This window comes from Manis javanica, chromosome 4 (genome assembly GCF_040802235.1).
Source record: "Manis javanica isolate MJ-LG chromosome 4, MJ_LKY, whole genome shotgun sequence".
In the NCBI taxonomy this organism is placed as follows: domain Eukaryota; kingdom Metazoa; phylum Chordata; class Mammalia; order Pholidota; family Manidae; genus Manis; species Manis javanica.
In genome coordinates, this window is record NC_133159.1 from 31,305,163 (window position 1) to 31,313,332 (window position 8,170).

General features: G+C 48.5%; 1 protein-coding gene across 6 annotated transcripts in view; it reads right to left on the minus strand.

Moving 5' to 3' along the window:
- RIMS3 (regulating synaptic membrane exocytosis 3) overlaps positions 1-1,773 on the minus strand; it is a 38,401-nt gene extending 36,628 nt beyond the window's left edge. For 5 of the 6 annotated variants that reach the window (XM_037002318.2, XM_073233736.1, XM_037002314.2 and 2 more), the window contains exon 1: positions 1,447-1,772. The gene's annotated coding sequence lies outside the window, so the exon portion shown is untranslated. Of the gene's footprint in view, positions 1-1,446 lie in introns of all 6 variants that reach the window. The other variant, XM_073233737.1, reaches the window with a different exon arrangement.
- Between the last annotated feature and the right edge of the window lie 6,397 nt (positions 1,774-8,170).

Consider the following 8,170-nt stretch of genomic DNA (forward strand, 5'->3'; position numbering starts at 1 on the left):
CCATTTCATTTACTCCTCCCAGCAGACCTAGAAGATGGGCCTGTTTTCCTGAAGGAGGCTCAGAGACAGGAGGTGATTTCCTCAATAGCAAACAGCCAGCAAGTGGCAGAGCCTGGGTTTGAAGCCAAGTTTGCCCAACTCTGGGCTTCAAACCCTGCAGACAGTTGGGTAGGTGTCAAATACCAGGCCTGGAGGTCCCTATGCCAAGCTGCCTGGCACAGAGGGCAGGGAAGGGGTCTGTGGGCCCCAAACAGGCTCTGAAGGGCCTGGTGCTTGGTTTCAGCAGCAGGTTTCACAGACCCCTCCCTTCCCTCACTCCCACCAGAGAATGCCCCATTAGGCTGCCCATATGCCCCCAGGGACAGTTGGCAGCTGCCTGATTACAGACTAATTGGTGGCTGGCAGCTACTGTGGGGGACTGGCTAGTTAACCCCTTAGTGACCAGACCTAGTCCAGAAAGGCCATCTCCCCACCACTTCAGACCCCAAACCCAAGGATCTTAAACTCAAGAAGCCATCATGGGCAGAGGGCAGGACCAAAGGGGCAGCAGCCTTTCTTGCCACACCCAGACCACACCCCTGGGGCTGGGGCTGGACATTTGCATTGGCTCCCTAGCCTTGAAGGGCCACATGCCAGCCAGTGCCCCTTATTCTCTGGACCTGGGAATGGCATTGCCATCCCATCCAGGACCACAGGAGCTATGAGCTTGCCCGGGATACTGGGATGAAACCCCACTCTTCAAGGCTGGGTTGTCCAGAGGAGGTGATGTGGGCATGGGTCCACCAGGCAGCCTGGAGACCAACCAGTGAAGATACTCTCGACCTGAATGAAAGGGTGCCTGGGCTGCCCATGAGTCTTGCCTGAACCCTGACTCCCCACCGTTGATTAACCAACTGCCTTTCCCAGCTTCCCCAAAGCCCCCTCTTCCCATCCTAGGGCTGGAGTGAGCACCACCCCTTTTTCTTTCATGGTGTGGAGGGGGTCGTCTGGGCGCAACAGTAGTGTCTCATTGGGAGAAAAAAGTGGCTGCTTCTCAACCAGGGCACAGGCAGGAGGGAGAAAGCAGGCTGCCTTCCAGCTCCCTTTCCAGGAGGGCTTTGAAGCACTTTCCAAAATGCCATTCCAGGCAATGCTGTTGAAGACTAGGGCCCCAGGTTCTCTGAGCGTCAGCAAAGAACTCAAGACTCCGGGGCCCCCTACCCCATTTTCCAGGCTTCCCTAAACACCCCATGTTCCCCTCTCATATCCCCCCCACCCCAGAGCTATCACACACACGCACTGCTCATCCCGCGGGCCCCGGCTTCCCCAGACCCTGCACACTCAAATCCGTACCGGCGCCTAACGGTTGGAGCCCCCTCCCGCCCCCCTACGCCGCCCCGTGGTCCCCAGACTTCTGCAGCCCCCTCCCCACGTCCACTTCCAGGCGAGCCAGGCCTACCGACTTACCTGGAGGTGGAGCCGGAGTCCAGACAGGAAGGGGGTCTACGCCCGGCGAGGCGATTCAGCAAGGCGGGGCAGGTGCTGCCCCGGGACCCCGCCCCGCGGACCCGGCGGTAGGTGCGGCCCGGGCCCAGGCGGGCTGCGGACTCCGAGGGAGTGGGGGCGCGGGGCGGGGAGCGGGGCGAGAGAGCTCACGGGGGCATCGCCCGCCACCGGCCAGGGCAGCTCCGCTCTACCAGCCTGCGCGGCCGGGTCCGCAGGCGCCACGGTCCTCAGCCTCCGCCGGGTGCAAAGCCCAAGCCCTGGCTGGCGGGAGGCGAAGAGGGAGGCGGGGCCTCGGCTTGGAGGGCGGAGTCGTGGGGGCGGGGCCTATGGGGCAGGGCCTCTGGTGGTGGGCGGGGCCTCTGGTGGTGGGCGGGGCCTAGGGAACTGGGTGGGTCTGGCTTTGCCTGGTTGGGGGCGACCCACGCTGGCCTCGAAGGGGCGGAGTCTAGAGGGTGCCTCGAACCTCTCTGTAAGTCCCCAAGACACTCCTGCCTCAGGCCTTATCTTCATCTCGCCTCTATCTATTCTTTCTCATCCTTCTCTTTAGGGCCTTCCTAGGACCTCCCCGGCATCCTGGTACCCCTACCCGACCCTGGGCGGGATCCAGGAAGGTCGGATGGTGAGAGAAAGGGGAAATGACTTACAGACATCAAATCCCGTTTACAGATGGAAAAACTTAAGTCCAGAGAGAAAAGACTTGCCCAAATGGTTGCTATGAAAAAGACTTTATAATATCCCTTTCAGACCTGGCAGGGGAATAGAGAGTGTCTTGCCCTGAAACCCAAATGAAACTCCCTCCCCTGCTATCTCTACTCCGAAAGCAGTGATTTTCAATTTGGGGCAATTTTGTCCCCCAGGGAACATTTGACAGTATGTGGCGACATCGTAGGTTTTCACAACTGGGATTTGCTACTGGGGTCTGGTGAGAAGAGCCTAGAGGTGCTGCTGAACATCTGAAAACGCACAGGACCCCGCACATTACAGAAGGATCAGTCCCAAAATGTCAACAGTGTCAAGGGGGAGAAACCCTGCTCTCAGACCTAAGTGAACTGCAAGCCTGCTTCCGTCCTGGGTTCCTCAGCAGCCTGGGACCTGAGGAAGATGCTGTGGGAAGTCTCTCCCAGGTCATGCCTGCCCCCAAATTGCTGTGTTTAGCCTCGCTTAGCTGGTCACTTCCACTCTGGGGCTCCGATGTTCTTAATTCCACTCATTCACGGAGGGGACAATATTACTAGTATTTGCCTTCCTAGTTGTTGCTGGAGGCAGGCAAAACAAGTAGTCTTTGCTGAAGGCATGGATTAAAATGTAATGGGGAGTGGGAAGATGTGGGGGTGTAGAGAAAATGGACATTCCTATGGCTAGGATTCTCACCTGACCCTGGTCACTTGCTCACGGCACACATGAGGGCAATATGTTATTACTGACTCTGTAAAAAGAGCTCTGCCGGGTGCTCTCTGGACTGCACAGCTGCAGGAGAGCAGAGGCTGGAGTGGTGGCAGAGCCTAGCGCAGGGACTGATGGCTTCAGGGGCAGAGAGGCCTGGAGGCAGAGAACGGCTTGCTGTGTGCAGATTTGCCCTGAGGCAGATGGGATTCCAGAGCTTGACCTGCCACGTGAGAATAAGACTGGGTATAAATGCTTTTGCCCCAAAAACGTTTCATTGTCATTTTTAGGTCTCACTGAATCAACAGTGAACTTGCCTGGGGCTGAAACCCCATCGACAAGACACGAGGAAAGGAAAATTATTGGGATTAAATGATCCTCCTGGGGATAGCTGGCTGTATCTTCTACATATCCTTCACCTATCTCATCCCTTCTCACCTGGTCTGTGAAAAGGGTAAATTGAGACCCAGCAATGTGGAGAGCCTGAAACTGGGTCCCACAACTGGCCAGAGGTGTAGCTGGGACTCAGTTTTACTCATTAACTAAACTCATTAACTAAACCTAGAGCTAGGGTCTGTGCCCTAGAATGATTGCTGTGGAGTAGCAAAGGGGATTAGATTGGGGAGACGAAGTGGCTGGAACAATGGTGGAGCTGAAGGATGGAGAGAGCAGAGCCCATAAGATGTAGCGGAGAAGGGAGGAATCAAGGTTCCACTGTGCTCCTCCCATGCACCCTGTGGATAAAATGAAAGTTCCTGTGGCCAGGATTCTCACCTGGCCCTGGTTGGCTAGCTCACTGCACAGGTGTGGGCAATGTGTCATTATTGACTCTCTATAAAGAGCCCTGCCCACTGCTCTGGGTGACACGGTGGCATGGCTGCAAGGCTGCAGGAGAGCAGAGCAGAGGCTGGAGTGGTGGCAGTGCTGAGGACAGAGACTGGGATGGCTGTGCGGGCAGAGAGGCCCAGAGGCAGAGACCGGCTTGCTGCATGCAAAATTGCTCTGAGTAGATGGGATTCTAGTGAATGACCTGCCACCGTGGGAATAAAGTTGGGTATAACCCTTTCACCCCAAGAACGTTCTACTATCATTTCTTTGGTCACATTGAATACATAGTGAACTTGCCCGGGGCTGAAACCTATTGGCAAGACATGCCCCATCTCATAAACATGGAAACCAGAGGGTCCCTTTGCACATCTGATGAAAACTTGGACTTCGCCTCTGGAGAAATGTGCAAATGTACATTCTGCACATAATTTTAGGGACTCCACAGCTTCATTTTGGCTTTCTGAAGGATTGGATGGAAGGTTGATTCTTAGGTGCACAGAGAAGAATAAACATGCAGGAATAAAAAAGAAAAATTTGAAAAAAAGGAACAGAAAGGGATTTTGCCTTACCTAATATTAAAACATATTATAAAGTGAATGTATTTAAAGCAGTATGGTATTGAAGCAGGACTGCATGAATCAGTGGAACAAAATGGAATACAGAGAGGAGTCCAACTACACAAGGGAATTCGGTGTATGATGAAAACACCACACCAGGTAAACAGGGAAAATGTAAGACTTTCAATAAATGGATAGAAAAACTGGCGAGTCACCTGGGGATATAAAAGAAAGCTGTGTTCTTACCCTACGCCGAAACAAATTCCGGGTGAAGTACATTGTTAACTAACATCATTATGTTCCCGGAGAAAACATGAGTGAATGTTTTAATAATCTTGGAGGTGAAAAAGACTTTCTAAGCATAATGAAACCTGGAAGCTAAAGGGAAAACATCAATTATAAAAATTTGACTGTAAAAGTTTCTGTAGAGAAGAAATTATCACACTCAAGCTTGAAAGACAAATGACAAACCGGAAGAGATAAATCCCTTTTTCGCTTTACTCTTGCCCACTGTGGTCCGTCAGACCCTTCCCCAGGCCAAGAAGGGGGCAAGTAGGGTGGACTACTGTTACTGTGATCAAGGGTGAGCACTTCGCAGAGGCTCCTCCCACGGCGCCATGGCCAGTGCCCACCTGTTCAGAGGACGGGAAGCCCCGGAAATCCCAGCCTGGGCATCTGGGTCCACAGCAGGTGCCTTGGCACCGCGGAGCCAGAGTCCGTGCAGAGGCTACTCACTACTTCCCCCGTGTGGCTATCCTGGGAACTGCAATCCGCGGTACTTGGCTTGTGCAGTTTCCGACGGACGTTGTGCCCTTTTTTTTAAAAAATAAATAGCCAATTTTTGAGGGAACTAACAATGTTCCAGGCATTGCGTTAAACACTTACCATAGAGTATTTAATTTTCTCTTCAAAAGAACTCTTCTAGGTTGGCCCACTGTATTATCATTCCCAATTTGACAGATAAACAGACAGGATTTGAGAGAAGTGACTGGTCCAATCTCTAAACGGGGGCATCAGGATGCAACGCGCAACCACTGGCCCCATTCTTAATGTAAAAAAGCGAAGTCCTTGGAGAAATTCAATAAAACAAAGTTTCTTGAGGTGAACCTTGATTAAGGCCTTATACCAGGTTCTGGGGATTCAGAATTGAGAAAAATGACCATTAGGGAAAACAGGCAGAGAAACATTTCTGACGCAGTGAATCCTAGAAACACCAAATGACATATTAACCATAGGAAGAGGTGAGGGAAACAAGGGAGTCCCAAATGAGATACCCTTGAAGTTGAGTCTTGTGGAGTTTGAGGAAGGGATGAAGTCAGGCAGCACTTAACAAGCCTGGGAGAAGGACAGGCGGGATTTGGGTGCGGAGGAGTGGTCTACCTGCCCTGAGTCTGAGGTGGGTTGGAGATAAACCTGAACAAACACACCGGGACCAAGCTAGAATTTAGGCACAGAGAAGTTTGGGCACAAAGATTTTTAGAACTTTTCCATATTTCAGTTGACTTGGTTGAAGTAAAGCTCTTCTGCCAAACCAACCTGCCTCTTTCCTCCCAGAGATGCCCTACCTGGGTCTAAGGCATCTGTTGCCTAAGCCAGAAACCTGGGAGTCACTCTTGACTCCTCACCTCCATTATTATCAGGGCCTGATAATCTACCGCCTAAATGTCCCCCAGGTTCGTTTTTAGTTCTCTATCCCCACAACCACTACCTTCATTCACACTGCCTTCTTACTCCTGAACCCAGCTGCTTCCAGTGACCTGGTCTTACCACCTCCAAACTTTCACATAAGAGTAATCCTCCTAAAACAAATATGACCACATCCCCTCTCCCACTGAAAACCTGTTTTATTGATCCATTCAACAAATGTGGAGCAAGTGTTAGATGTCAAACACTGAGGATACAACAATGAGCAAAACAGAATTTTAACCAATTGGGGTGGAAGGCATCAAACAAATGATAGCCCCTCACCATAATATATAAACTGTGATACATGCCATAGGGGGACCTGACCTAGTAAGGGGTGTCCTAGAATGCTCCCTGACATTTTCCATCTGAAGTTTGAATAGCAGTCAGCCAGATCAAAGTCCAGGATGGGGTGGCAGCCTATGCAAAAAATCCCTAAAGGTTTCCCTGAGGCTCAGTTTCCTCATCTATATCATGGGCATATTTGGACTGATGACGTTTAAATTAGTTAATATGTATAAAGTCCTTAGAACAGACAAAATTCAACATCCATTCATGATAAAAACTCTCAACAAAATGGGTATAGAAGGCAAGTACCTCAACATAGTAAAGGCCATATAGGACAAACCCACAGCCAATGTCATACTTAACAGCAAGAAGCTGAAAGCTTTTCCTCTAAGATCAGGAACAAGACAAGGATGCCCACTCTCCCTGCTTTTATTGAACATAGTACTGGAGATCTAGCCACGGCAATCAGACAACACAAAGAAATAAAAGGCATCCAGATTGGCAAGAAAGAACTCAAACTGTCACTGTTTGCAGATGACATGATACTGCAGATAAAAAACCCTAAAGAATCCACTCCAAAACTACTAGAACTAATTAATATCTGAGTTCAGCAAAGTTGCAGGATACAAAATTAATACACAGAAATCTGTTGCATTCCTATACACTAACAATGAACTAGCAGAGAGAGAAATCAGGAAAACAATTCCATTCACAATTGCATCAAAAAGAATAAAATACCAAGGAATATAACCAAGGAGGTGAAAGACCTATACCCTGAAAATTAAAAGACATTGATGAGAGAAATTAAAGAAGACACCAACAAATGGAAATACATCCTGTGCTCATGAATAGGAAGAATTAATATTGTCAAAACGGCCATCCTGCCTAAAGCAATCTACAGATTCAATACAATCCCTATCAAAATACCAACAACATTCTTCAATGAACTGGAACAAATAGTTCTAAAATTCATACAGAACCACAAAAGACCCTGAATAGCCACAGCAATCCTGAGAAGGAAGAATAACACAGGGGGGAATCTCGTTTCCCAACTTCAAGCCCTACTACAAAGCCACAATAATCAAGACAATTTGGTACTGGCACAAGAACAAACCCATAGACCAGTAGAACAGAATAGAGAGTCCACATGTTAACCCAAGAAATATATGGTCAATTAATATACAATAAAGGAGCCATGAATATACAATGGGGAAATGACAGCCTCTTCAAAAGCAGGTGTTGGCAAAACCAGACAGCCACATGCAAGAGAATGAAACTGGATTACTGCCTAACCCCATACACAAAAGTAAATTCGAAATGTATCAAAGACCTGAATGTAAGTCATGAAACCATAAAACTCTTAGAAAAATACATAGGCAAAACTTTCTTGAATATAAACATGAACAATTTCTTCATGAACATATCTCCACAGGCAAGGGAAACATAAGCAAAAATGAACAAATGGGACTATATCAAACTAAAAACTCCTGTATGGCAAAGAACAAGATCAGTAGAACAAAAAGGCATCCTACAGTATGGGAGAATATATTCATAAATGATATATCTGATAAGGGGTTGACATCCAAAATATATAAAGAGCTCACATGCCTCAACACCCAAAAAAGCAAATAATCCAATTAAAAAATGGGTAGAGAAGCTGAACAGACACTTCTCCAAAGAAGAAATTCAGATGGCCAACAGGCACATGAAAAGATGCTCCACATCACTAATCATCAGAGAAATGCAAATTAAAACCACAATGAGATATCACCTCACACTAGTTAGGAAGGCCAACATTCAAAAGACAAACAACAACAAATGTTGGCGAGAGTGTGAAAAAGGGGAACCCTCCTACACTGCTGGTGGGAATGTAAACTAGTTCAACCATTGTGGAAAGCAGTATGGAGGTTCCTCAAAAAACTCAAAATAGAAATACCATTTGACCC